The sequence below is a fragment of the Plecotus auritus genome (genome assembly GCF_963455305.1).
Source record: "Plecotus auritus genome assembly, chromosome: 6".
Lineage (NCBI taxonomy): Eukaryota > Metazoa > Chordata > Mammalia > Chiroptera > Vespertilionidae > Plecotus > Plecotus auritus.
Window position 1 is genome coordinate 152,057,358 of NC_137773.1, and position 27,993 is coordinate 152,085,350.

Below are 27,993 nucleotides of genomic sequence, written 5' to 3' on the forward strand. Positions count from 1 at the left end.
TTCCTCTCTGTAAAAAATCAATAAAATATATTTTAAAAAAAATACTATGAACAACTCTATTCCAACAAACTGGACAACCTGGACAAAATGGACATATTCCTAGAAAAATATAACCTTCCAAAACTCAATCAGAAAGAATCTAAACATCTCAATAGGCCAATAACTATGGAAGAAATTGAAGCAGTCATAAAACAGCTTCCGGCAAACAAAAGCCTGGGACCAGACGGCTTCACAGGGCAGTTTTACCAAACATTCAAGGAAGAACTAAAAGCTATCCTCCTCAGACTATTCTAAAAAATTCAAGAGGAAGGATCACTTCCAAGCTCATTCTATGAAGCCTGCATCACCCTAATATCAAAACCAGATAAAGACAACACAATGAAAGAGAATTACAGGCCAATATCCCTCATGAACATAGATGCCAAAATCCTCAACAAAATTCTAGCAAATCGGATCCAGCAGTACATCAGAAAGATCATACACCATGACCAAGTAGGATTTATCCCAGGAATGCAAGGATGGTACAGTATCCGCAAATCAATAAATGTGATACATCACAGAAACAAATTGAGAGATAAAAATCACATAGTCATATCAATTGATGCAGAAAAAGCATTTGACAAAATCCAACACCCTTTCTTGATAAAAACTCTCAACAAGGTGGGAATAGAAGGATCATACCTCAACATAATATAAGTTATATATGATAAACCCACAGCTAACATCATACTCAGTGGGCAGAAACTAAAACCATTTCCCCTAAGAACAGGAACAAGACAGAGATGCCCACTCTCACCACTCCTGTTTGACATAGTACTGGAAGTATTAGCCATTGCAACTAGACAAGAAGAAGAAATAAAAGGCATTCAAATTGGAAAAGAAGTAAAGCTGTCCTTATTTGCAGATGACATGGTATTGTACATAAAAAACCAGAAAGACTCCATCAAAAAACTAATAGACTTATTAAATGAATTCGGCAATGTAGCAGGATACAAAATTAACGCCAAGAAATCTATGGCATTTCTACAAACCAATAGTGAACTTACAGAAAGAGAGACTAATAAAGCAATCTCGTTTACCATCGCACCAAAAAAATTAAGATACCTAGGAATAAACCTAACTAAGGAGGTAAAAGACTTATATGCAGAAAACTACACGACACTGAAAAAAGAGATAGAGGAAGATGTAAACAGATGGAAGAACATGCCATGTTCATGGATTGGTAGAATCAACATAATCAAAATGTCCATACTACCCAAAACAATCTATAGATTCAAGGCACTCCCCATTAAAATACCAACGGCATATTTCACAGACCTAGAAAGAACTCTTCAAAAATTCATCTGGAATAAAAAAAGACCCCGAATAGCCACAGCAATCCTGAGCAAGAATAACAAATTAGGTGGGATCTCAATACCAGATTTCAAGCTGTATTACAAAGCCACTGTTCTCAAAACTGCCTGGTACTGGCACAAGAACAGACATATAGATCAATGGAATAGAATAGAGAACCAAGAAATTGACCCAAATCATATGCTCAATTAATATTTGACAAAGGAGGCATGAACATACAATGAAGTCAAGACAGTCTCTTCAATAAATGGTGTTGGGAAAATTGGACAGATACATGCAAAAAAATGAAACTAGACCACCAACTTACACCATACACAAAAATAAACTCAAAATGGATAAAGGACTTAAACATATGATGAGAAACCATAAAAATACTAGAGGAATCCACTGCCAGAAAAATCTCTGACATATGCCGAAGCAATTTCTTCACTGATACTGCTCCTAAGGCAATGGAAACTAAAAAGAAAATAAACAAATGGGACTCCATCAAAATAAAAAGCTTTTGCACAGCAAAGGAGACCATCAATAAAACAACAAGAAAGCCTACTGCATGGGAGAACATATTTGCCAATTATATCAACGATAAGGGTTTAATCTCCAACATTTACAGGGAACTCATGCAGCTTAACAAAAAGAAGATAACCCAATCAAAAAATGGGCAACTGATCTAAATAGACACTTTTTGAAAGAAGACAGAAGGAAGGCCAAGAGACATATGAAAACCTGCTCAGTCACTAATCATCAGAGAGATGCAAATCAAAACAACAATGCGGTTCCATCTCACACCTGTCAGAATGGCTATTATCAACAAATCAACAAATGACAAGTGCTGGCAAGGATGTGGAGAAAAAGGAACCCTCGTGCACTGCTGGTGGGAATGCAGACTGGTGCAGCCACTGTGGAGAACAGTGTGGAATTTCCTCAAAAAACTAAAAATGGAACTCCCATTTGACCCAGTGATCCACTTCTAGGAATATATCCCAAGAAACTAGAAACATGAATCAGAAAGGATATATGCACCCCTATGCTCATAGCAGCACAATTCACCATAGCTAAGATTTGGAAACAGCCTAAGTGCCCATCAGCAGATGAATGGATTAAAAAACTGTGGTACATCTATACAATGGAATATTATGCTGCGGTAAAAAAGAAGGAGTTCTTACCATTTGCAACAACATGAATGGAGATGGAGAGCATTATGCTAAGTGAAATAAGCCAGGCAGAGGAAGATAAATATCACATGATCTCACTCATTTGTGGAATATAATGAACAACATAAACTGATGAACAAAAATAGATCCAGAGACAGAGAAACATCAATCAGAATGTCAAATCTCAGGGAAGATAGGGGAGGGTGGGGGTAAGGGGGAGAGATCAACCAAATGACTTATATGCATGCATGTAAGCCTAATCAATGGACACAGACACTAGGGGGGTGGGGGCATGAATGGAGGTGGGGGGTAATGGGGGAATAAGGACACATATGTAATACCTTAATCAATAAACAAATTTAAAAAAAAACTGATGGTTGCTAGATAGGAGGGGAATTGGGGATCTGCATAAAAAATGGCGAAGGGATTAAGAAGTACTAGTCACAGGTTATAAAGTACAGCATAGGGAATATAGTCAATAATGTAATCTATATATATAAAAGCCTAAGCAACGGTTGGACCCTTTGACCGGTAGCTATGACTCACACTGACCATCAGGGGGCAGACGCTCAACACACAGGCATGGAAACATGGAACAGACTGATGAATCTCAGGGGTATCTATATATGGTGCCAGTTGGGTACTAGACTTATGGGGGGGGGGGGTGTCACTTCATAAATTGTATAAATATCTGACCACTATGCTATACACCTGAAACTAATATAAAATAATATTGAGTGTTAACTGTAATTGAAAAATCAAAAAATGAAATTCAAGTTCACTTTCATCTCTACCTACCTTACAATAGAAAGGGGTGGTGGGTGTGGGAAATTTGAATGGTTCACAGTCTTATTAAGTTTTCAGATCTGTGACAATTCAAATGCTCTCTTTATGGCCCTCTGGACCCAAGGGCTGCTGATTTTGTGCATGTTGGTAGTTAAGTCAGTTACCAGAGGATTGCAGACTCATCGTGGTGTCTCTATAGCGGATCAGCCATGGCACAGGAATTCTTGACTCCACTTAAGTAAATGGCACCTGTGAGCCCAGCAGGCTTTCTCTACTGAGAGCTGTGATCAATACTGCAGCATGGAAAAGCAATAATGAGCTTAACAGTGTTAAATCAGGAAAAAGGAGGTTTCTGGATGAGAGAAAACCTGCATATTGTCTTATTTTTAATAATTTTTCCTTTACATTAATATTATCTCTGTTGTGTGTGTGTGTGTGTGTGTGTGTGTGTGTGTGTGTTTACAAATGAGGAATTCTCTGGGTTAAAGCAAATTGCTTAAGATTACACAGCTCAGTAGCACAGCCTTCGTTTAAACCCAGGTCTCATCCTCTATAGACCTTGCTCTTAACTATTAAAAGACAGTTAACATTTACTGAGCATTCAGCTACCAGGTACTATGCCAGACATTGCTTAATTATGTCATTCAACTCTGTAATTATCTTCAGTTAAACAATTCTGCAGTAAAAAAGAGCCCCATGCAATATAAGTTTTTTCTTGCTCACATAACAATCAAAGGGAAAATTTTTTAATCATTCAGTGATTCAAGAACCTTGTGGCTTCAACCTTGTGGCTCATCCATAGCTTAGGGCCTCATTGTTAGTTGCATCCAGCAAGCAGAAGGATAAAGAATGTGGAGCTCGAGCTCTCTCTAGAAGTGTTAGCTGAAAACAGCACTTGGCATTGCGATGAAAAAAAACAACATGCAGGGATTTCCCGTGTGTACTTCTGTAATGCAAGTAGACAATTAGAAACGCAGGGTACTTTGTGATTACACAATTGGGCTTGGGGTGTTTTAGGCTTTACCAGTACTGTATCTTCAAATCTGAAAGCGTGTAAGTGAGGACTTCTGGTTTAGGAATGTTCAGAGACTATTTTCTGCTTTTCCTCACTCCCTGAACATAGATATAAAAATCCAATTTTCTTAACACTTATTGGAGATATAAAATAAAAGGTGATGTGTCATGATCAAGGGTGCTTCAACACTAGAATGTTGGTTATTCTAATCTATTTCACAATGGAGCTATGGAGGAAATCCTTTATACTCTTTCTGTAGAAAATTACAGACAAAAGGTGAAACACATTGAAAAACTGAACTTAGGTATGGAAAGCACATTTTCTTCACTGGAGATGTCAATATTGTAGAGCAGGGGTGGTGAATGTCCAGCCCATCGACCCTATAAGGCCCATGAAATCATTTGTTCTGGCCCTGACAAGGCAGTAGGGGAGAGTTAATTAAATGTTTGACCAAATACAGCAGGCTAATTTTTGTAAAAAAAATATTTTTATTGACTTCAGAGAGGAAGGGGGGGGAGGAGAGAGACAGAGAGAGAGAGAGAGAGAGAGAGAGAGAGAGAGAGAGAGGAAGAGAGAGAGAAAGAAAGAAAGAAAGAAAGAAAGAAAGAAAGAAAGAAAGAAAGAGAGAGAGAGAGAAAGAGAAAGAAAGAAAGAGAGAGAGAGAAAGAGAGAGAGAGAAACATCAATGATGAGAGAGAATCATTGATAGGTTGCCTCCTGCACATGCCACACTGGGGATCAAGCTCACAACCCAGGCATGTGCCCTGACTGGGTTTCAAATCGTGACCTCCTGGTTCATAGGTTGACACACAACCACTGAGCTGTGCTGGCTGGGCCAGCAATCTAATTTTTAAGTTGATAATTTTGTATGGCCCTCGATTATGTTATAAATACCCAAACGATCCTTGTCAGAAAAAAGGTTCCGCATCCCTGTCATAGAGATACCAATTCTTCCTAAAATGGTCTATAGATTCAATGTAATTCCAATCAAAATTCTAGTGGCCATCTGTGGGCCATGACATACTGATCAAACATTATATGGCCATTTTCCTCTTTCCTTCCTTTTCCTTGCAGGGGCAGCATGCCCAGGGTCCAAAGTGTCAGTGAAACCAATAAATATGTATAAATACATGAATACACATACACAGAAATCAATTAACAAAATGGGTAACATGCATGACAAGTTATTGCACAAAACGGAAAACACAAATGGCCAGTCAACGTAAGGAAAAGTGCCAGGTTCCATTAGTAATCAGAATAAAAAAAATGCAGTTTAAATTCACAAGGAGACTTCATCTCACTTCATTGCACAGCTTTCTTAATAGTGAAACTGAAAAGTTGCTTCAAGATCTCAGTGTTTGTTTTTACACTTTGGAAACACTGCTTTTAAACCCAGCCTTGTCAAGTGGAAGGTTTTCACTAACTGGGCTGACATCTCCAGAGGCCTTTGCATTGAGTCAGATTCTGTAGGGCTTCCAGCTCCTCTCCCACATTTTAAACATCAACAGGAATGTTGTTTTTTTTTTTTTTAAGTATTGCCATCTGCAGCCATCCTGGGCATTTCTTTCTAGAACGTGTTTTCAGTAGAATTACCAGGTAAGACATCAAGAGAGCTATCTCTTCAGAAGAAGGACAGCTTTTATAAAAAGAGAGCCCTTCACGTCAAGGGAATGACCCTTTCTTAGGTGCTTGGCAGAACAATCTCACAGGCCCTCCTTCTCAGGAGCTGGAGGAGGCATTAGCCTCTCCTCACGGAGATGGTGCTCATGAAATCCCAACTGTCTGCCAAGTGCTTAGACTTCCCTAAAGGGTTGGGGAAGGCCAGGGTTTTTTCTGTGTGGAGCACATGAAACTAATGTCAGGGGCCAGCAGGTTGACTGAGCTCAGAAATGAATTAGTTCTTCCCTGAGAGCATATGAATTAACTTCCTTCCTGTGACTTTTAACTCATCGCTGAAGAACGCAAATACTTTTGGACCATCCCAACAAGGAGAAGAAAGCTAGAATGATCATCTCCCCCGCCTCCACTGGTGGAGTTAGAGGGAAACTAGCTGGAGATGCCTCATCATGCTGAGCAGAGAGGCACCTGAGGCTGGACAAGGATCTCCTTTCCCCTGCCATGGTCTCCAGCTTCTTTGCTTCTGCAGGAACTCAGCTTTGTTCAGTCACCTTGAAGGGACCTGGAAAACTTGACTCTTAGGAGAGGCAGATGCATATGTCAGGGTGCCAATGTATTCATTTACAAAAATTTTAATAACTTAACAAAAACTATAATCCCCATGCTCCATATAAGGTTCGCCTTTCCTGATATCTAAACACTTATGAAGCAGAATTCTTCGCAGTCAGAATGTTACTTGGCGGACATGGAAGAATCAAGGGCATCTGAGGAGTCTTGAGAGATTCTACTCTTGACAGCAGTTTGACACAAAGACCCTTTGGAAAGTCTGATTAAGTTAATAGGGCATTTGCTTTTGAAAAATGCATACACTTCGAGGGCTTTGTGAACTCATTAATGCTGATCTCTAGACGCCAGATCTCTAAGCTGAGCCATGGTGAGTCTTGTTATCAAGTCTAACTTTCAAGAAGTTAAAAAGCATAAACTCTCATTCAACTATCAAATGAACACATATCAAAGGTTTTTTCAACTCACTTATTAAATGAGGAAATCAATAAGATGATGAAACTGTTCTCCAAGAGTATTTCAGGTTAAATATTGTCTTTTTCTTTCAACAAGACTAAGATTTCTAGAGATAAAATTGGTTAACATCCTTTTTAGCAATAGATTATAAACTTCAGGGTTATCTTTGCTTAACAGACAGAAATCACTGCATCATATACAAGTTGAACATGTATAACTTCACAGAGTCTGAGCTCTTAATTCATAAATACTAAATAGCCAAATCAACCAATGGTATATTCTTATAGGAAAATAAATCATCTTTGGGTGGGGCCATTAAACACAGCTTCAGTATGCCACTGAGAGCCCTTGGAGTCACACTTTTGGACTTCTGCCATACCATGAATAATTTTTTCTTAATTGCTTCAGATAGCCTCCTGAGTTCACGTTTCTAGAGCCTGACATATGCCCAAAATTTCTATTTGTCCCCTTTCCACCTCTGAATGTTGGCACATTCTTCATCTTGAATTGTCAGCTCAAAACTCATGCTCAGAAATGCCTTCCCAGATCTCATTGTTCATGCATGCATTCCTCCAGTACTTTCCATCTCAGCACTCCTATAATCTCCCTTGCGGCATTTACCGTCATCCGTAATCATGTGGTCTCCAGCTCCTTTGCCTTCTACAGGAACTCAGCTTTGTTTGTCTTTTTACATGTGTATTTGACTCCTGTACTGAAATGCAAGTAACAAGGTCCAAGGAAATGGAACTGGTTTATCTAACTCTGCATCCTCAGACCCTAAAGTAGTGCTTGGCATATAGTATGGTAGATGCTTAATAAATATCTGCATCCTGGATGGATGAGTGGGTGGATACATGCCCATATTTACATTAGCTAGATCCTATGGAAGACATCCTGGAGGTTTTGCTATTTGGCCTGCCCTTTTAAAGGCTCCAAGAAAAATATCTCTCTTATCCACTCACATATATTGATATTACCAATTAATTTATTATTGCTGTCATATCACTTTTGGCCTGGAATACTTTCTTTCATTCAAAGCAAGTCTAAATACATTATGGGAATTTTTGGCCTTGTTGTCTGTCTTGGAGAATACCCTCACTGTGGCCCATTTATCATGATACCTCCCCCCCCCCCCCCAATAGTTTTTACCCTCAAATTGTAACCTGTCTTTCCCTCCACCAACCCTGGAGGGGAAAAAAAGAAAGGGAAGAGTCGGCATGAGGAGGAAGCCAGCAGGGAAAGAGACTTCTTCAGGAATGAGGAACTGGAATGAAAAATCACAAAAAAGAAGAAGCAATATCTTGGCCTCAGAACCTTTTCTACAATTTACTTGTCCCTTTTTTCTCCTTCCCTTTTTCCTGGCAATTTCACATCTACCCAAATGCTATTGTTGTTGACCACCCAGCGTGCCTGGTGTACTGTCATATAACACAGTTTATGACAGCTATCCCAGGAAAGAATAAAGTCACTAAATGGACTTGTCAGGAAGCACTCATCTCTCCTGCAGACCAGCTTTCCCTCTTCATAAGCTCTCTGACAACCCACTTACCCCTGCTATTCCTCAAAATGAAACTGACTCTTGAAGGCATACGATGTACCAAATCACAATAGACCTTCTGACAGGTCAGCATATAGAACAATGTTTTTGAACTTGAGCAGGCAACAGGTCTCCTGGAGGGCTTGCTAAAAACACAAATTTCTAGGTCCCAACCCCAGAGTGTCCGATTCAGTAGGTCTGATCCAAGAATTTGCATTTCTCACAAGTTCCCAAGGGGATGCTATTGCTGAGTTCACATATAGAGAATCACTGATATTGAAGAAATAGTCAAGAGATAATCTCAACAACATGTTCCCTTGATTTACCCATCTACAGCTTAAAACCTCTATATATCTGCACTTACTGTTTCCTTCTTTCCAAATCTAACTTCCTTATCTGCCCACTTCACTCTAAGTTCCATGGTACTCACAGGCTCTTCCACAACCCGTCACTGACACAAGTATTTTAAAGCTAGAAGGAAGCTTTGGGATAATCTCTTTCTCAATCAGGTTTCTCAATTTCACCACTACTGACCTTTGGGCCAGATAACCCATTGCTGTGGGGGACTGTGCATTATAGGACATGTAGCAGCATCCCTGGCCTGCACCAACCAGATGCCAGTAACACACCCCTAGTTGTGACAACCAAAAATGTCTCCAGACATTGCCAGATGTCCTCTGGGGACCAAACAACCCCTGGTTGAGAGCTACTCTGTCAACTGTATCTTTAATCTCGCCCTCCCTGTTGGGGTTTAAGGATGAAAATTCATTGCATCCCCTCCTGAGTTTGGTCCAATTAAGAAGTAAAAGTGAAGTTCAGAAACACAAAGATCACGTTGTCACTTCATTGCGGCTAAAGCTGGCCCCGGCCTCGTAGGAAAGAATGTTCTCCCTGGAGAGGTTTGGGTTGTTTGTGATTGACAATAACTGAGGAAGTCCATGTGAATCACAGGATGGCCAGAAAGTAACTGTGTAAATACCCGGTGGCCTTGCAGTGGCCTAATGAAGGTATGAAGTGTTCTCAAACTCGGATACCTATTGGGGAGCTTTAAAAAAATATTGAATGCTACACCCCACCTCAGACCAATTAAGTAATTTCTGGCCAAATGAGGCCAAAGCATCAGAAATTTTGAAAAGCTCCCAAAGTGATTCTAATGCGCACCCAGGGTGGAGAGATGCTGCTTAACTAAACAGACTGAGATGATTTAGTCCTTTGTTGGATTTTCTTTGTGGGCAATGAGGAAACAACAGCCTGATACAAGGTCTCCCAGTAAGTTTCTAAACACTTTTCCAGCCAACTGGTCTTCAGAATTCTGCTGATGTGTTAAGTTACATAAACTGATTATGAAGAACATAAATTATTTACAGGCTTCAGAGGAGGCTTCCTGGGAGAACTTATCATCTAAGCCAAGACCTTGAAGGTTTGTGAAAAGGGCTGGAGTTTGTGATTAATGGGCCCAAGGCTGCAGCATTTTAATGTGCTGGGGAAGAAGTCCCAGGGCAGGATATAGAGATGGCTATAAACTAGTAGGTACACAGATCTTTAAGGAGTTGAGATTTTTATCCTGAGAGACACTAAGGAGTTCTTTGCAGTCAAGTGACATGGTCATATTTGAATTCTTGGGATCAGTACTCAGCCTATTTTATGGAATTTTTATAGAATGAAGGGTGGGGAGTGGATAGAAGCAGGAGATCTGGCTAGAAGTCATAGCAGTAATCCAGGTAAGAATTACTAGCCAGAGAGGGAAGACCAGAACTTGGTGCCAAATTGCCTATTGGATAGAGAGAGGGGAAGAGGAATGTCTCAAGAATTAGTCCTTATTTCCTGCCTTGGTCACATGGGAGGAAAATGGCACCATTCCTTAAGATCAGACCATTGAAGGGGCAGGAGTTTGGGGATGGGAACGATGAGTTCAGTTTTGTACTTGCTAAGTTTAAAGTGTGGATGGGTCATCCAGGGGGCAGTTGACCCAGGATTGTCTCAGTTTTTAGCGCTGGAAGTCTGACATCCCAGGAAGCCATCAGTCTTGGGCAAATCAGGACAGTTGGACAACCTGGCTGTTACCTATGTGAGTTCGGCTCTCAGAAGAGAGAACTAAGGCTGGGGCATAAATATAAATGTTGTCAATAAATAGATGGTGTGTGTGAATGTGCATGTTTGAACATGCATGCAGGTGCACATATGTATGTGACTAAGAAGAAACACACCAAAACGATGTGAACAGTACACATTTCTCAGTAGCTAAATAGCAAACATCTAATGTTCAGAATTTTTTTAAATCTACCTTGAGAATATGCTACTTTTGTAACAAGAAAAAAGAAAACACTAGCTTAAAATAGACACACAATTTTTAATATCCATGCCAATGTTCTATATTTGCTTAGAACTTTTTAGTTCCTATCTAAAAATTCAGAATTGAAATAACTATTTTTAAAAATCCCAGCGGATTTTCCTGGTGATAGGCAAGCATATCCTATTTTTGTATAGTGACATTATACAAAGTTAGGAAATAGACTTCAGATCAGTTTGTCTTATCTCCTCTTGAATTCCAGTATCTACTTTGGCTTAAAATAACTTGGCAATACAGCAATTTACTTAGTGACATGAGTTCAAACAGAGAAGGCAGGTGTCTTTCTATACTTTCATTCATTTTCTAAAATGAGTTTATCTTATTCCACATTTCTTCATTGTTCATTCTATAATTACAACCCACACTACACGGTGTTAAGTATACAAAGAAGCAGCATCTAGCTTCTTTGCAAAACATGTGGCCAATGTTTTCATCAGCTATTTTTTTAAAAATAAGTGATTTAGGCCTGGCCAGAGTGGCTCAGTGGTTGAGCATCAACCTATGAACCAGGAGGTCATGATTTAATTCCTGGTCAGGGCACATGCCCTGGTTGTGGGCTAAATTCCCAGTAGGGGGCATGCAGGAGGCAGCCAATCAATAATTCTCTCTCATCATTGATGTTTCTTTCTCTCTCTCTCCTGTCTTTCCTGGAATCAATAAAAATTTATATTAAAAACATATAAGTGATCTAGGAATTATGACAGTAACCCACACTAAGGTGGGGAAGAGAACCTGGGGGAAGCCTCCATGTGTTTTCCTAGACTCCGTGGGATCTTGTCCAGCAGTGCTGGGGTTTTGAAGTCTGGGACTCCTTAGAACTATATGACAGAGACCCAGAGAGGAGAAATGACGTGGAAGGAATCACATGGCTCATCAGAAGCCAAATCAAGACTTGAATCTGGACCTACAGAAGGGAAAAGAGCATTAAGTCATTATTGTGCACATATTGTATGCCAGGAACTAGCGGGGTAGTTTCTCACATTCGGTCCATTCTAACCCACACAACAAAGTTGCGAAGTTGACAAAGAAGGAAACTGAAGCTCAGAAAGTTGAACAGGCTCCTCAGAACTCACAGACCTCAGGGACAGAGCCTGAAGCCCAGGTCTGGGTGACTCAATTGTCCATCTGATACCTCCTGGAGGTTCCTTCTGTCAGGCCACCCTCCCTTCCTTAGATCATCTGTTCTGATGCTTGGCTCTATGGAGGATCAGGTTCAATTGCTGTCCCCAAAGCAAGAGGGAAACAAAATGGACGATTTGTTTATCCATTTTTCTCTGTGATTGAAGGATGACAGAAGAGGAGAAATGTTAAGGACATTCTTGCAACTTAATATCACTCATCACATTTCAGGTGAAGTTGCCCTTGCAGGGAGTAGCCAGGAAAGAGGAACTCAAGGATTTTAGTGAGCTTGTTGTAAAATCCCGGAGAGCCCTAGAGTATTTTAAATCTCTTGGGAGAATCTTGCATATATGTGGGAGAGATCTTGTATAGGCAAAAATGAGACAGCACTTTAAACAATTCTTCCTTGCTTTTCTTAATCTGAAATCAGAGATGCTTAAAAACTCTCTTTTGCTTTTCTGCCTACTTTGTATGTACTGTGTCTATTTCCAAATGTTTTCCAACATTTTCTCTTCAGAGCTTCATCTAAGAGGTAGACAGGGCATGAATTATTATTCCGATTTTACAGGTGAAGAAACTGAGACATAGATTAAGTAATTTGCACAGGATATCACAGATAACTAGTGAAGGTTGGAAGAGAAAATGGGAAAAAGAGCTATTGTTTGAAACGGTTTACAATATTTTATTACCCATTCCTATGAAAAGCACCTTCAACATGTGTATATTTTATTAATTACACATCTTTACTATTGCACTAATATAGTGTATATATACTTCGTTCTATACGATAGTGGACTTTTTTAAAGGTGTGATTCAAATGAATGTACATGGAAGTGCTGATATTTTCTTTCTTTACCCCAGTCATGCACACGCCAGGATGTGATGATTCCTACCCTCTAGTATCCATGTCTTTGTGTATTTTCCTCCACTTGAGGATGAGCAGAACCTGTATGACCTTCTAACCAATAGGATGGCAAAGGTGATGGGATATCCTTCTTGAGATCATGTTACAGTATAAGGCAAAGGTGAAGATGCAGTTAAGATCCCTAATAGTCAACACTGAAATACTCAAAGGGGACATGAACGTGGTGGTTCTGACCTAGTCAGGCAAGCCCTTTAAAAGAGGAGCGACACCTTCTCTTTGTCAAGACTTCAAGCATCAGAGGCCCTATCTTTCCGTTGTTGGCTTTTAAGAAATAAGCTGCCATGAATTCTAAAGGCACATGTTTTGCTTGAAAAGAGAGCTTGAAAGCAGGCCTTTTCCTAGTCAAGTCTCCAGATGACAGTGCACCTCGCCAGCACCCACATTTCAGCCCTGTGGCCTGCTGAGCAGAGCTCAGCGGTGCCTGGACTCCTGATCCGCAGAAACTGAGAGAAAACGAATATGTGTTCCCTAAGCCACTAGGTTGTGGTGATTTGTGACACAGCAATATAAAACTCACACACCAGATGAGTGGATAAAAAACTGCACCACATTTACATCATGGAATACTACTCTGCTATAAAATGGAAGAAAAATTTACTCTTTGCAGTAGCATGGATGGACCTGGAGAACATTATGCTAAGTGAGATAAGCCAATCAGAGGAAGGCAAATACCATACCGTTTCACTTACATGTGGAATTTAATGAACAAACAGAACTACCAAGCAAAATAGAGACACACTTATAGATAGAAAGCAGGCAGACAGCTCTGGTTCGGGGAAGGGGTTGGGGGATGCACGGATTGAGCAAAAAAGGAAAAAGGAAAGATAGGAAACTCATACACCAGGGGATGGTCTTTTGCACCCCCTTCGTTTTGCATAACTTATTTAGTAGTAAAAACAATTTGAATACTTTTCAAGTGCTCTGCTCAGCATTTTACCTACAAGATCTCATTTGATCCTCAAAACCTTATGGAATTGGTACATTTGTACCTATTTTTGGGGTGAGGAAACAAATTCAGCAACTTGTCTTAGGTCCCACAGTCAGAAATGAAAGGCAAGGGATTTGAACTTCAACTTGGTGCCGAGAATAAAGCCAGTTCTTCTACATTCTCTTCTTCTGTTGCCTCCAGGCGATCCTGTTGTATGCTACAACATAAAATTAATTCCATACTCCTTTATTTGTTCACCCAGTCACTCACTATTGACTGTATGCAACATATTCTGATAAGTCTTGAAATCTAAAGCTGCCCTGCCCTCGAGAAAAATTTGGCTTAGAGAATGACCACAAAACCTCTTTTGCTTAAGGGATCTAGTCCACGACCATCTTCAAATACTACTCTGGCAGTGTGGCTTCATCCGCCATTTTTCTAGGACGGAGCTAACAACCTGCTCTCTTAAGAGGAAAAGCTGAGACATTGTTCTCTACTCCGTTTCAATCAGGATTCTGGCAGAGCATTTAATGAGGGACTGCTACAGAGGTGAAACAAGAGATGGGAAAGTGCCCAGGAACTAATAGTAGGAAGCTTTTATCATCCCAGGTCTCAAGGCATAAGGAGAGGGAAAAAACTATAGAACCCACTTTCTCCCCTCTGCCCAGGAGTTTTGCCTATAAAGAAAAGCAGTACTGCCCTAGCTGGTTTTGCTCAGTGATAGAGCATCGGCCTCTGGACTGAAGGGTCCCAGGTTCAATTCTGGCCAAGGGCACAGAACCTAGGTTGCAAGCTCAACCCCTGGCCCTGGTCAGGGTGCATGTAGGAAGCAACCAATCAATGTGTCTCTCTCATTGATGTTTCTCTCTCTCCCTTTTCCTTCCTCTCTGAAATCAATAAAAATATATTAACAACAACAACAGCAAAAAACAGTACTGCCAAGACTTCAGTATAGCAGAGAGGGAGGCAAGGTAAATACCCCCTTAATAGGAAGTCAGCCCTTAGCTGGCCTTCCTACTAGGTTTTCTTAATGTCTTTCACACCCTCCTGAATGCTTTTAGTTTTGCACTCATGCATTGTATGGTCTGTGTCTCTTACGTGGCAACAGTGGATCCTGTGTGCAGCAACATGCTTATGCATGAGGAGTCTGTGTGAGGACCATCTATCAGGGCTCTGAAGATACATGACTAAAGAGTTCAAACTGTTGAATGATTCTATATTAATGGAGCATGGAGTTCTGGGAGGCAATTCAATATGGCCTCCCTTTCATGCTATTGTGATAAGGTGAAGTGGAACAACTTACCAAAAACTACTGCTTTTCATGAATCAGTTTTTCTCCTGGACACAGCTATCCTAGCAGCTGTTGTCCCAGATTCCAGACCATGCAAATCCATCTCTAATCAAACCCAGGAACAGAGTACACTAGAAAAATTCTTTTTTAAAAAGAAGAGTGTGCATATGTGGGATATAATGATCAACATAATTTGATAAACAAGAATAGATCCAGAGACAAAGGGTAGGGGAGGGCTGTTAGAGAGCATCCAAAGGACTTGTATGCATGCATATTAGCATAATCAATGGACACAGGCACTGGGCAGTGGGGGCTTGCCGGGGATGGGAATGGCTGGGAGGAGTTGGTGGGGGGGAGTCAATTGGGGAAAAAGGACATATGTAAAACTTTAGACAATTTAAAAAAAAAGAGTGTGAATGACATTAAGAAAACCTAGTAGAAAGGCCAGCTAAGGGCTAACTTCCTGTTATGGGAGTATTTACCTTGGCTCCCTCCCTGCTATACTGAGGTCTTGGCAGTACTGATTTTTTTTCTTTCTTTTTTTTTTTTTTTTTACTTTTTATTAATTTCTTTATTGATTAAGGTATCACATATTTGTCCTCATGCCCCCATTCCCATCCCAGACCCCTCCCCACACATGCCCCCACCCCCTTGTTGTCCGTGACCACTGGTTAGGCTTATATGCATGCATACAAGTCCTTTGGTTGATTTTTAATATATTTTTATTGATCCAGTTTTTATTCAGTTTAGGGAGAGGAAGGGAGAGGGAGAGAGATAGAAACATCGATGAAAGAGAAACATCAATCGGCTGCCTCCTACATGACCCATCTGGGGATCCATCCCGAAACCCAGGCATATGCCCTGACTGGAAATCAAACTGGTGACCACTCGCTGCATGGGTCCATGCTCAACCACTGAGCCATACCGGCCAGGCCAGTAGGAAAATTTCTGGTTTCCATGTTTGCCTAGTTGTCTGCCACTTTCTAGTGAGAGAGGACTTTTGCATAACTAGAATGGCAGGCAGTCAACCAGCACTTGCTTCTGGCTTTGCCGCCTACTTACAGGTGATTGGACCTCCTTGGGCATGTCCCGGAGCTCAGTACCAACCTCTTTCAGTCTCGCTTTCTTCAATAGTCAAGTGGCAATAACAGTGCCTGCCCTTTTTCCGTAGGATTGATTGATTTGTTCATTCATTAAACATATCTCACATTGCCTACTGTATGCCAAGACAACCTGAATAATCCACATTTTAAAAAACTATGATCATGAAGAAAAACCTGAATTTTCCAAACGAACTCAATATTAAATATTTAATCCATTTACTTCTTAAAGGGGATAACTATTTGCTGAATGTCTCTTAAGCAACAGTGTTCTTAACTATGTTAAATATGTGATCACTCTTTCATTCAAGACCTGCCCTCTGTGAAGCACCGTGCTAGGTTCTGGAGGCGCAAAGATGAATGTCTCCATCCTCAGACCATTCCAAGTGTCATGGGGAAGCCTGATATCAGTGCATAATCAGAGAGGTATTTTTAAAGTAGAGAAAAAGGGAAAAGAGAATCCATAGGGTGCACATCCTGGATTTTGAGAGAAGAAAGCTTTAGTTATATTTGTATTTCTAATAGTTAATTTGGTTCCGTGGACTTGAACGAAGAAAAAAAAACAACAATTAAGGTGCTACTGTGGTGTCCAGACAAGAGATGATGAGGCCCTGAAGTGCAGGGGCATTGAGGGCAAGAGAGAAAAGGAGTCATTTGGAGACCAAAGGCAATACATTTGGCAGGAAATGGTGGTTGCCCAGGTATCAGATTGGGAAGGGGAGAAGGGAAAAGGGGGAATTAAGATTCCTCTCCAATTTCTGGCTGGAGTAATCTTATACTTTCTCTCATCAGCATGTAGGATAGGTATTATAATTTTGCCATTTTACTCAGAGAGCCTCAAGATCAAATAACTAGTAAAGTCGGGGCCCAAATTCAAACCCAGGCCAGCCAGACTCCAAAGCTCATGCTTTTCTACTACAGTCCCAGCGTCCTCTGGATCTTCATACAAACCTGACCACAGGCCCCTCTTCTCGATCCAAAAATCCCCCTAGTCCATTAGATGGGATAAGGAAAAAGAAAGGATGTAGCTGGATTGGAGATGGTGGGAAGTAGGCAAAGGGCGAGGCCTCATAACCAGACTTTTCTTCCTTCCAGCTTTGCCATCCCTTCCCTGTGCCTCCCTCTTCTTCACCAGCAGGTGCATGGTTTTCAGAAGTTCTCTGCACTGAAAGGACACAGGATGTCTTAAGTAGCATTTCTGTTCTGTACTTTTCACCCAGGTGCATGGTTGCATGGTTTTCAGGGTTCGCCTGGCAACCTGGTCCCTGTCTATAGAAATCAGCACAGGCAGTCACTGCAGTAGTCCCTGCCAGTCAGATTTGCTGGCATTGCTCAGGCATCTCCAGGCTTGGGATGGGCCTGATGTACTCCAGAAGGAATGGCTTGAGAGGTGAGAGTCGGGAATCTCCACTTGGCTGTTTGTTTACCAGCATTCTCTGACTCCATCCTTCACTCCGGCTGTCATTGGGAATGCAGAACTTTTTGTCTGGCCAAAGCAGTATTTTGACAGTGGACAGGAATTATTTTACCCTTCAGAGTTTTTTCTGGATCTGTACAACATTTATAAGTCAGCTGTGGGTAGAGTAGAAAGCCCCTCTTCCCCCATCTTTCCTTTGAGGCTTTTCTCCCAAAGATTGGGGGGCTGGTGGTTCAGATGACAGAATGGTGCCATCTGTGGACCAACGCTCTACATCATCAATGATTTCCAAGGTAACAAAGATGCTCCCTTGCAGCACTGGAGCCCAGAGATGGTACCCAGCTGTCATCACTAGCTGCCCAGCTCTTTTCCTCATGCTGACATGCTTGCATCTCTCTCTCTTTTTAAAAAAAAAATATATTTTATTGATTTTTTTACAGAGAGGAAGGGAGAGGAAGAGAGAGTTAGAAATATCGATGGGAGAGAAACATCCATCAGCTGCCTCCTGCACACCCCCTACTGGGGATGTGCCCGCAACCAAGGTACATGCCTTTGACCAGAATCGAACCTGGGACCCCTCAGTCTGCAGGCCGACGCTCTATCCTGAGCCAAACCGGTTAGGGCACATATCTGTCTTCAGCTTGCCCGTTCATTGCTGCTCCAGATTGCCAAGAACATTTCAAGGCATGCTAATGGCCCAGAGTTGAGATGGTTTCCTCACTCTAGATGTGCTCTGACTGTCCTCAGCCAACTCACTCTGTGAGTTTAGCCCTGAGACATTTTTTGGACCTTGGAGACATGGGAGAGCTTTTATGGGGAGGTTGCCTAAGGACAGAATTTGACCTCATGAGCTTTCCTGCTGTCATAATATGTAGGGGAAAGAATTTTCCTTGTTTCACAGAATAGGTGGTTTCAATGAAAGTTAGTAATACAATTATCTAAAGCAAATTCTGTTTTCCTATTGGCTTCACTTTATAATAAGAAATATGTTGCTGAGAAAAGTGGGGAGAAATGCCTTGGCCTCTTAATTCTTGGGGCATTGTATGTTTTAAGAGAAATATGAACAGAATCCTTCAGTATCCTAGTCTGATATTCAATGGGAGGCGTTCTCTTCTTTCCCTTCTTTGTGTATAGTTTGTTGCCTTTTTTTAATAGTTTGTGTCCTTAGTGAATCACAAAGACTGCTTTCTGAACAAAATAACCCCCTACATGAAAAAGTGTATGCTCTGAAGCTGTTGAAAAGAAAGGCCTTTCAAAGGCATATTCTTTGCCCCCCACCCCCCCAAGTCCTTCTCCAAGGTCAAAGTTTGAGTTCTACTCATGATTCTGAAACTTTGAGACTTTGGATATATAACCTTCCTATGCTTCAATTGCATTATCACCCTAGCCAGTTTGGCTCAGTGGATAGAGTGTCAGCCTGTGGGCTGAAAGGTCCCAGGTTCAATTCTGATCAAGGGCACATGCCCCGTTGCAGACTTGATCCTCAGTACAGAGCGTGCAGGAGGTAGCCGATCAGTAATTCTCTCTTATCATTGATGTTTCCATCTCTCTCTCCCTCTCCCTTGGTCTCTGAAATAAAAATATTAGAAAGAAAGAAAGAAAGAAAGAAAGAAAGAAAGAAAGAAAGAAAGAGAGAGAGAGAGAGAGAGAGAGAGAGAGAGAGAGAGAGAGAGAGAGAGAGAAAGAAAGAAAGAAAGAAAGAAAGAAAGAAAGAAAGAAAGAAAGAAAGAAAGAAAGAAAGAAAGAAAGAAAGTTAGTTACTGGCCCATTTAAAACAAATTGCATTATCTACAAAACAAAGATGGTAGTGCCTGTCCCCACCCAATTCTCAATGACTTTTTTTAAACCCATGAGGAATTCTGAAAAGCACTTTAGATTGCTCTAAGGAACCTGACATTTTAGAAATTCCTTCTTAGCCATCAGAATCACAACCAGGGCAGCCAGACATAGGCCACAAAGGCTCTGCATGTTGAGACAACTCTTCAAAACGTTGAGAATGAAAAAATCAACTTATTAATTGCTTTATCAGACATTAGATTTGAAACTTTGTATCCTGTTTAATTTATATGACTAGGTAAGTCACTTTACTTCTCTGGACCTCCATCATGGACATAAAATAGTACCTGCTTCATAGAGCTGTTGTAAGAATTGAAGGAAAAAATGAAAGCAACATACTCAGCTAAGTGGTCAAGAAGCATGGGCTAAGTTTCCTGTATTAGATGTTATGATAGATCGATATTAAGATTTTTAGTGGCCGAAAACAAAACAAAATGGTTCATTAAGGCACCAGACAATCCAATAAAGAATGTCAGGATTTCCAAGATAAAACATAGACTAAATCTGAAAGATGTGGAGATATTACCTGTAATCAGGCCTTCTGCATAGCTCACTTTTGGTCTTAGTGCTGAAGGTCTAGTTTCCTTTCAAGACAGGTACAATGTTAGTTTGAACCTGGCAGATGGAGAATGGATGGATAGCAATAACAGAAATGCTACTTAAGACATCCTGTGTCCTTTCAGTGCAGAGAACTTCTCCCAGGATGATCTCAGTCTTCTGGCTTTTTCCTGTTTCCTCCTCTGGGCAGCGATGGTTTAATGCCTGTAGCATCTCTCCGAGCAATCAATACCCAGTCCCAGTTCATCAGAGGCTCTTTGTTGGTACAACATCACTCTCAGTCTTTTCCTCTTTATCTGAAAACTGTTTCTTATTGAGCTGCAGTTGAATTCTCTAAAGCTGGAATGATGGCTTGCTGTTTCTTTGCTTCTGTCCATTACTGGAAAGCCATTCAAACTTTAAATTGTGCCCAACTGTTCTCTATCTTTCTTATTGTACGCCTCTTATATTTCTAGATTCCACGGCATCTTTAGACCGTTCCCATTCTCCTAAGGCCCATAGGATGGTATGACTTGTCTGAGGCCACAGATTTAATCAGTGGGCTGAAATGAAACACAAAGTCTCCTAATTCCTCATTCTTGGATCTTCTCACTTCCTATACTGATGACCCCTTCTCCCATAAACATAAATGTGATTCACAGGTAAAAACAGAACATGGAAAATGGCCTAAGTTGAAAATAATTATTAGCAAGTATTTAAACCAGTGTTTCTCTAAATGCAATCTTCTAAACAGTAGCACTAACATCACCAGAACTTGTTAGAAATGCAAAATCTCAGGCTCCACCCAAGCTAATAGTCAAGCCCTCCAGGTGATTTTAATGCATCCTAAAGTTAGAGGAAGTATGGTATAGAGAGACTATGCCAGAATCTTATACCCGATTATATAAGGCCATTAAATAGCCACTGATGCATGAAGTTGTGTTTGGATTTCACAAGTAAGTTTGAATTACAAGTCTGTTATTTTACCTGGAAAGCAAGGTAAGCTAATACCTTTCAAGGTCTAAGGTTTTACTGAAATTAGCAGAAGTGTTCTCAGGGCCCCGTGGGATCACAAATCTGATGGAAAAGAAACCAGATCCAGGGTAGACACTGCTAGATGCAGGCAGATAGTTCTCTGGATGGAGCCTATACTCTGTCCAGTTCAACAGAGATATTAAATCTCTCTGCAGTCTTACACTATGTTGCTTTACCCATATATTTTACCTTCCTGGTCTCTGAAGGCATTTGAGTTTGCTCCTTGTTTGTTTATTTTGTTCTTTAAATTCCACATATAAGTGAAATCATATGGTATTTGTCTTTCTCTGTCTGACATTTCATTTAGCATAATACTTTCTAGGTCAGTGGTTCTCAACCTTTCTAATGCCGTGACCCTTTAATACAGTTCCTCATGTTGTGGTGACCCCCAACCATAAAATTATTTTCATTGCTACTTTATAACTGTAATTTTGCTACTGTTAATGAATCATAATGTAAATATCTGTGTTTTCCGATGGTCTTAGGCTCTACAGCAGCGGTTCTCAACCTGTGGGTCGTGACCGCTAGCAGGGTCGCCTAAGACCATTGGAAAACACAGATATTTACATTATGATTCATTAACAGTAGCAAAATTACAGTTACGAAGTTTGCTCCCCAGCCTAAACCCTACTCACTCTTTATGTAGGATTTTAGATGTGTCTCAGCCAGGACTGTCTAATAAAATGTTCTGTGATGTTCTATTCTGTGTTCCATAGAATGTTTAATATCAGTGCTATCCAATAGGGTAGCCAAGAGCCGTGAGGAGCTATTAAGTGCTTGAAACGTGGCTAAGGGCCATGGAGGAACTGAGTTTTCAACTTTATGCAATGTTAATGAATTTATATTTAAATGGCCACATGTGGCCAGTAGCTACCCTACTGAACAGTGCCGGTCCAGATACAGCAATCTAATATCTTACACGCTAATTGATTAAATAGAAGGCTGATTGTACACTTTGGAAGCATATTTAGAAAACTTACAAATTGAATCTAGAGTAATCTTTTATAAAAATCGATGAGACCCGTCCAAAAGTGATTATGTCTAAATCATCCATTTGGGTAGTTTGACAAAGTTAGGAGCGTTCCATTCGTCATGGGGCTAAGCAATTCCAGGACCAGTAATTTCATCAGCCAGGAGACATGATGCCCACGCCCTTCATTTTCCACCTAGAATTACTTCAGTTTATGAAGTAGTGATATAAAACCAAGGAATAGTCTCTCCTTTTTTGTTTTGCAGTACAACTGAGAAATAATTGACATACATCACTATATATGTTTAAAGCATACAGCATGATGGTTTGCTTACATATATTGTGAAATGATTAGCCACAATAGGTTCAGCCAACATCTATCTTCTATAAGAAACAATAACAAGAAAATAAAGAAGAAAAGGAAAAACATTTTCTCCTTGTGATGACGTCTTAGGATTTACTCCCTTAACAACTTTCCTATATACCAAATAGCAGTAATAGCTATAGCCATCACATTGCACATTATATGCCTGGTATTTATTTATCTTATAACTGGAAGCTTATACCTCCAGTCTCTTTTGCTATGAGTTTGTTTCTGTTTTGGGTTTTAATTTATTTTATTTTTTTAGTCTACTTATAAGTGAGATTATACAGTATTTGTCTTCCTGTCTGACTTATTTCAATTAGCATAATGGCTTGCAAGGTCCATCCATGCTGTCACAGTGGTAGGATTTCTTCATTTGTTATGAACACTTAGGTTGTTTCCATATATTGACTATTATAAATAATGCTGTTATGAGCATGAGAGTGCAGATATTTTTTGAGTTAGTGTTTTTGTTTCCTTTGGATATAGTCCCAGAAGTAAAATTGCTGGATCATATGGTAGTTCTATTTTCTTTTTTTTAAATTAAGGGTTCTTCATACCATTTTCCACGGTGATTGCACCAATTTATATTCCCGCCAACAGCAGTGCACAAGGGCTCCCTCTTCTCCACAACCACACCACCATTTATCTCTTGGCTTTTTAAAAATATATATGTTCTAAATTTTATTTTTTTAATTGCAGTTTTAATTCAGTATTACTTTTATTAGTTTTAGGCATACAACGTAGTGGTTAGACAATCATATCCTTTAAAAGTGATCCCCCGATATTTCAAGTACCCACCTAACGCCACACATAGTTATTGCAATATTATTGACTATATTCCCTATGCTGTACTTTACATCCCCATCACTATTTTGTAACTACTGATTTGTACTTCTTAATCCCGTCACCTTTTTCACCCAGCCACCCAAACCCCACCCCTCTGACAACCATCAGTCTGTTCTCTGTATGTATGAATCTTTTTCTATTTTGTTTGTTTATTTTGTTCTTTAAATTCCACATATAAGTGAAATCATATGGTATTTGTCTTTCTCTGTCTGACATTTCATTTAGCATAATACTTTCTAGGTCAGTGGTTCTCAACCTTTCTAATGCCGCGACCCTTTAATACAGTTCCTCATGTTGTGGTGACCCCCAACCATAAAATTATTTTCATTGCTACTTTATAACTGTAATTTTGCTACTGTTAATGAATCATAATGTAAATATCTGTGTTTTCCGATGGTCTTAGGCTCTACAGCAGCGGTTCTCAACCTGTGGGTCATGACCGCTAGCAGGGTCGCCTAAGACCATTGGAAAACACAGATATTTACATTATGATTCATTAACAGTAGCAAAATTACAGTTACGAAGTAGCAATGAAAATAATTTTATGGTTGGGGGTCACCACAACATGAGGAACTGTATTAAAGGGTCGCGGCATTAGAAAGGTTGAGAACCACTGCTTTAGGTGCATCTGTGTTGCCACAAATGGTAAGATTGTATTCTTTTTATGGCTGAATAATATTCCATTACACCATATATATACTAGAGGCCTAACGCACGAAATTTGTGCGCGGGTACGGTCCCTAGGCCTGCCCTGCGATCAGGGCCATCTTCCCCAGCTACCCCCAGCTGGCCCTGCCCCCCACCGCCACCAGTTCCCTGTTTGCCATCAGGTGATCAGTGCCTGACGGCTGGGGGAAGGGACCAAGATGTGGTCAGTGCACCTCACAGTGACCCTAACAGCAGAACAGCAGTCATTCTGGTTGTTCTGCCGTTAGGGTCAATTTGCATATTACCCTTTTATTGTATAGGATATATACTAGTATATATATCACAAAATTTTATCCATTCGTCTATTAATGGGCACTTGGGTTGCTTCCATATCTTTTTTTTTTTATAATAGCTATGCTAACAGGTATGAGGTGATATCTCATTGTGATTTAAATTTGCATTTCCCTGATGATTAGGGATGCTGAGCATCTTTTCATGTACTTGTTGGTCTTTCAACAATCTCTCTTAAAACACAGCTAGAGACTCTTTCAACCTCAGTATGTCACATGAATTCAGAAAGAACATTGCTTCACCTTCATCTTCCTATCTTCTGAGCTCTGTTCCAGTTTTAAGGTATTCTCAAGTTCACAAACAATGATATTTTTTAAATATATTTTATTGATTTTTTTACAGAGAGGAAGGGAGAGGGGTAGAGAGTCAAAAACATCGATGAGAGAGAAACATCAATCAGCTGCCTCCTGCACACCCCCCCACCAGGGATGTGCCCGCAACCAAGGTACATGCCCTTGACCGGAATCGAACCTGGGACCCTTCAGTCCACAGGTCGACGCTCTATCCACTGAGCCAAACCGGTCAGGGCATGAACAATGATATTGACACTCAGAATAGGCTTAAGGTAGGAGTAATCATATTTACCCAATCTCAAGTGTTCACCTTGAGAATGAAGATGAGCAAATAAGGACTGACGAAGGAATTATTGGATATTACAGGCCCCTTAGCTAGAGACCCAGTTGAATTGTACCTAGACTTGCCTTGCTTGCTGAAGTTTAGCCAGATTGGATTGTGATGATAAGTGAGTTTGATTACTTTCTTTCTTCATCGATTCTGACACTTCTGCCTGGGGAAATGATCCAAAGTGAAGTACTTTTTCTAATCTAAATTTCCTATGAATAAAGCTTTGGCAAAACATTTGCCTATCTTGGCATTCATATCTTCTAAACTTATTAGGTCAGTTAATGGATGCTCAGAGTTTGCAAAGTTCAGGAGACTATTAAATATGCTTCCAATGTCTGAGGGATGAATATGCCTGTTGGCAGTGAAAATACATTGTTATAAGAACAAAATGCAAGAGAAAAAATAGGCAGAGTTGGTTGTCATTAAATATACCAAGGATTGTGGTATAATTTCCAACATTAATTGAGGTCAATATGATTAATCACAACAATCCCCAAGTATATCTAAGACCTTAAGCAAGTGCAAATTTTTCTTAGCCTTACAGTTCTATTTTAAAAGTTATTCTATAGCCTGGGTCGGCATTGCTCAGTGGTTGAGCATTGACCTATGAACCAGGAGGTCATGGTTCCATTTCTAGTCAGGGCACATATCTGGGTTGCAGACTCAATCCCCAGTAGGGGGTCTGCAGGAGGCAGCCATTCAATGATTCTCTCTCATCATTGATGTTTCTATCTCTCTCTCCCTTTCCCTTCCTCCCTGAAATCAATGAAGATATATTTTTTAAAAAGAAGTTATTAAAAACACTTACATAGAGTTGTATGAAATAATGTGAACAATATGTGTAAAGCACCTAGGATAGAACTAGCACATAGTAGGCACTCAATAAATGTAAAATCTCCTTCCACAACTTTTCCATTCATTTCCAACTTCTCTCCTCTTACATTCTCTACACACACACACACACACACACACACACACACGCACGCACGCACGTATCTACTGCTTCAATGCTTTATCACACTCTAGGGACTATTTAGTACTATGTGAGGCAATTCTTTCATTAAAAAACACTTTTTGATAGGAAACACATTGCACTTTGGTTAATAATTGAAGTTTTTCTGTATAAGATGATAGATTGGACTAGGAAACAGGTAGCAATTTAAAAATATGCAGAATCGCAAAGTAATTTCTCATGAAGTAAAACATTCTGTTGTTAAGTTTCATTATGTCCAAGTCTTTCTTTTTTTTTTTTAAATATATTTTATTGATTTTTACAGAGAGGAAGGGAGAGGGATAGAGAGTTAGAAACATCGATGAGAGAGAAACATCGATCAGCTGCCTCCTGCACACCCCCCACTGGGGATGTGCCCGCAACCAAGGTACATGCCCTTGACCGGAATAGAACCCGGGACCTTTCAGTCCGCAGGCCGACGCTCTATCCACTGAGCCAAACCGGTTTTGGCTGTCCAAGTCTTTCTACAGTTTTAGAACTGAGAAACTAAAACAGTAGTCCCATTTTTCTAGGTCTACTATAGCTCTACATATTTTCCCCACACAAAACTCCTATACTCCAAACTCTCAATCTAAGCTAAAAACCCTCAGAGAGATATGTCAAAGAATGCAGATTCAGAAAAATCTAGAGATGTGGAAATTCACTCTTTAAAACCTTTTAGTCTGGAATTTCCCACTGATGCTGTCTTATCTTGGGACTCAGAAAAAGATTACATTACTCTAATGGTTGCACAGCAACTTTATAAAAATGAATTTAATTTCAAAAGGTCAAAGGTAGTCATATTATGGGGGGAAAAGATATTCAAAAACATGTCATTCTGCATTCAATTCTAATTTCTGCAGAACTAAGAGCCCTGGAAGGTCACTCAAGTAATGAGATTTTGTGCTAATTCCCCACTTAGTCACACACAGTAAGCTCTTGAGCTCAGAAGGCTAAAGAGGAATTCTCCATGATTTAGAACTTCTAGATGCCCTGACTCAGTCCCAAGCGATTCTCAGGCTGCTTCATTCTCCATCTGCCAAGTCCTCAAAGACGGGTTTTAATTCATCTCCCTACTTCTGTATTTACTGTATTTTATTACATTTACTATATCTACACATTTTGCTCAAATTTTTATGTCTTGGAAACCAGGCCACATCATGCTGTCAATCAATGGCATGTTACTGTTGTTGCTGGTCAGCACTGCCCAAAGGAACACTCTGTGATAATGGGAATGTTCTGTATCTGTTCTGTCCAATATGGTCACAACTAGCCACATATGGCTTTTTTTTCTTCTTTTTTAAATATATTTGTTATTGTTGATAGTATTACAGATATCTTCCATTCCCCCCACCCTTTCTCCCTGCTCCTCCCCACCCCCACCCCCGATCTTCACTACCCTATTGCCCATGTCCATGGCTATGCATATAAGTATATAAGTTCTTTGGTTTATCTCTTCTTGTCCCCGCAACCCCACATCGAGATATGTCAGTCTGTTCCATGCCTCCCTGCTTCGGGTCTCATTTTGTTGGTCAATTCATTTTGTTCATTAGATTCCACAAATAAATGAGATCATGTGATATTTGTCTTTCTCAGTTTGGCTTACTTCACTTAGCACATATAGCTCTTGAGTTCTTCAACTGTGGCTGATACAACTGAAGAAGTAACTGTTTAATTTTACTTAATTTTCATTGTTATACATTTAAATAGCCACCTTTGCCTAGTGGCTACCATATTGGACAACACAGGTACAAGTTGAGTTCTTTCAGAAAGGTTTACGTATGTTTCTTGCACTCGCTTGAGGAATGACCAATTTGAGACTTTTTAAAATTAAGTTCTCTGCTTGGGGCTTTTTTTGACTGCTCTGGTGGTGTGATTTCAGATCATGGCCCTGAACTGAATACCAGATTTAGCTCAAATTCTCACAAGAAATTTTTTTTTATCCCTCCAATCAGTGCGCCAACTTTTGTTTGGATGGAAGAAGAAAGGAACTGAGAGGAAATACATATATATATATATATATATATATATATATATATATATATATATATATATCCTGATAGGGTACAGGGGGAGAAAAAGGCTTAATACTTGGTATATCAGTCATAATCCTGACAGGGTAGATATGGCAAGCCATAGATGGATGAAGCCACATCTCTCTTGGTCTGGCTTCTTGAAC

The 27,993-nt window shown here is 40.1% G+C and overlaps 1 protein-coding gene across 6 annotated transcripts in view; it reads left to right on the forward strand.

Annotated features, from left to right (window-relative positions):
- Positions 1-27,993, forward strand: part of CPNE4 (copine 4) — a 390,994-nt gene that overhangs the window by 292,204 nt on the left and 70,797 nt on the right. The gene's annotated exons all lie outside the window — the stretch shown is intronic.